The sequence below is a fragment of the Salvia hispanica genome, chromosome 1, assembly GCF_029641045.1.
Source record: "Salvia hispanica isolate PSC_SH4W2 chromosome 1, Shi_PSC_v1, whole genome shotgun sequence".
Taxonomy (NCBI): domain Eukaryota; kingdom Viridiplantae; phylum Streptophyta; class Magnoliopsida; order Lamiales; family Lamiaceae; genus Salvia; species Salvia hispanica.
Window position 1 is genome coordinate 61293166 of NC_142692.1, and position 3207 is coordinate 61296372.

General features: G+C 39.5%; 1 non-coding gene and 1 pseudogene across 1 annotated transcript; both read right to left on the reverse strand.

The window, feature by feature from the left end:
* Positions 1-432: 432 nt before the first annotated feature.
* Positions 433-539, reverse strand: LOC125185747 (small nucleolar RNA R71). Its single transcript, XR_007170248.2, has one exon. It is a non-coding gene; the product is annotated as a small nucleolar RNA R71 (small nucleolar RNA).
* Positions 540-1345: 806 nt separating this feature from the next.
* Positions 1346-1954, reverse strand: LOC148934315 (F-box protein At1g47056 pseudogene; annotated as a pseudogene).
* Between the last annotated feature and the right edge of the window lie 1253 nt (positions 1955-3207).

Consider the following 3207-nt stretch of genomic DNA (forward strand, 5'->3'; position numbering starts at 1 on the left):
GTGAAGTTGCTGATGGATGAGAGAGATGCGGAGAGAGCAGCCCGAGAAGCCATGGAAAAGAAGAACAGAGAAACATTACCTGTGATGAACATGTTCAATCATGAGAATATGATCACTTTTCCTAACGGCCCTCGTATTGATGCTAACAATTTTGAGTTACGCATGCCCCTTATCCAAAGGGTCGAGCAAACTCCTTTTGCAGGTAGGGCGACTGAAGATGCTAACCGCCATCTCTCCAAATTCGTGGAAATCGCAAACACTCTGAAATTAAATGGTGTCGACGACGATGCCATACGGGTAAGACTTTTTCCATTCTCATTGATTGATTCTGCTAAGGAGTGGTTTGAGTGTATGCCACCAGAAAAGGTCTCCACATGGAAGGACATCGTAGCTACCTTCCTCGACAAATACTACCCGCCAGGCACTATTTTGAAGCTCAAAAGTGAGATCTTTCAGTTCACACAAGGCCATGACGAGCCCCTCTATGAGGCATTTGCTCGTTTCGAAGCTCTTCTTCGAAAGTGCCCAAACCATGGTTTTTCCATAGACCATCAGGTAGGAATCCTCTATAATGGATTTAATGAGAAAATATGTGTTATGGTTGATTCAGGGGCAAATGGAGGATTTCTAAGAAAGACAGGAGAGGATGACATTATCAAACGAGATTCACCTCGTGCGCGATTCAACATAATAGCGATCATAGCATCGCTAGATATTAATTAAAGTAGTGCATAATCAATACCGTATGCTCAATGCTAACATAGATTGATTAAGAAGTAAACATTTATCAATACCTCGTCTTTCAGTAGATAGCATAAACACTCGTCTCGCTGTTAGATCCGTTCAATGCTCTACCACACCAACGTCATCTAATTTCAGTAAGGCTTAAAAATATGCGGACTAACATTGCAACATTTCTCAATAGGTAGTCTAGGCCTATCTGGGTTGTGAAATTATTCTTTCTCTTTGTTCAGAACTGACAGTGTTACCTTAAAGTGGACGTCGTCCACAACCGGTATACTAAAACAAAGACTTAAACTTTGTTAAGTTGCTTATACATTTAAATAAGCAATAAACATCCATTAAATGTAAAACATAACAACGTTACCAAAAAAATAATCTGTTTTATTCTTTGAAAAATAAAATAAGTGTTTTTACAGTATTGAATCACTCGAAAGGTGATTTCTAGTATACAAACTCTAACATGGCTTTGGGTCTGAGACAGAGTTGAGTGCTCCAAAATCACGCTCCCATACTTTAAGCTTCTTGTGGAAGGACAAGGAGTCCAGGACCTTGCTCATTGCAGCAAAAAACTTCAAACTTCTCAAATTCTTAGCCCCAATTATCAAGGGCCAAAACAGTGCCTATTGTAAATCTCTTTCAAAGAAATAATTTTCAAAGAATCAACAGCTTTAACAGGCCCAAATGCATCAGCTACAGCAGCGTTAGTAATTCCTTGCAATAGCTTCACCGAGAGCTCCTCCAACAATCTGCAATTCTTGATCAACGCGTTCATCCCTTTACCCCTAAAATTGTAAGACCCACACGAGAATTTATGCACATTTCTGCAACTTGGGGCCAAAAAAGACATCTCTTCGTCGGCGAGCTCGCGGTAGTCACAAAGCTTCAGCCTCATGAAGTTCCTACACCTCTGCGTGCACTGAATCAGCGCCTCGTCGCCGATGCTGACGGATTTGTAGTCACATTTAAGCGCGAGCTTTGTGACATATTCGAAGCGGGAGAAGAGGCTGGGGATGGTGGAGGAGAGCTCCTCATCGTCATTGACAACATCGTCCTCGTATTCGGCAGCATCGTCAAATTTCACGGAATGAGGCGGAAATTTGCTCATCAATCCGGGGAGCTCACATAATATATCCTCAATGTATACTTGCTTATCATACATCGACATCGACAACATACCCTCTTCGTATAGAGGCTTATCAAAAACCGACATCGACAATATATTGTTGTTACTATTCTTCGGTGGTTCGGGTAGCCTCATAGAATATATCCTCGTCTTATACAGGTGTATCATACGCCGACATCGAAAATATATTGCTATTAATGTTCTTCGACGGTTCATTTGCAGCAGATGATATGAAGTCGCCGCTGAATAATGGATTGTCCATCAAACGACACTCCGACGCATTAGACCTCATCTGGTTGGATTTCTTCCGACACTCATCCACTTGCGCCAATCATCGCTGTCCGTCTCGAACTTGTTGTCGCAAATCACGATTCTCAATGTCATGTTGGAGGTCTTGAACCTGTTGTCTCAAATCATCGTTCTCGATGTCACGCAGATCACGTTGTCGTGCAACCTCTTCATTTGGGAGATCTCCGCGTCCCCCACCACGTCCGCTGCCAGGAGCATCGTCACGTATGTCGCCATGTCTACGTTCAGCCATTGATAATCAACATGGATCGTGATATCAAATGATGCAAAAACGTATGAGAATGACTGAACTGGTAGATAAAGAACTCAACTAAATGAGTACTCTGGTGTATAAAATCTCAATGTAATAATAATAATTAAAGTCTGTCTTTTAAGATCAACAATGAGGCCTTTATATAGGCAAAGGGAAATCTTAAACTTATGAAAAATAAAACTAAAAGAAAAATAAGCAAAAGAAAAGTAAGCAAAAAAGGAAAACCTAATTTAGTAAAAGGAAAAATAATTAATATTTTTTCATCTACTAATTCTACTAACTAGAAAATAAATAAAATCAAAATAATAACTAGTTTAGTTCCCTAAGTCATATATTCTATAACTGCATCGTGAACATAGTCCGACCATTAATTTAACTCTAATCTTTGTACTTCTATATATAACCCCTATTTTAATAGTTTTTTTTATCAAAACTAAACAAAAATGTCATGATAATGAATTATTTAATATAGACAAAAGCATTTATGTATCATGCAATTCAAACTAAAAATGACTCAAGTCTAATCTTCAAAAATATATAATGTTTATGGGGCGCAGTTGCAAAATTGGAGATATCGACTTTTTCGGTAAGAAGAAGAAGTATTAAGAATATGAAAAAATAAAAATGATAGAGATGGTGGATAGGAACCCAACTTTTGTGTGTAGGACCAACACTTTTCCCTCATTTTAGGGCATTAGCAAAATGGGAACCGATCGCAAGGGCCGAGAGATCGGTCCTCCCATTGGCTCCCATTGTGGGGAGGGAGCCGATGAACACA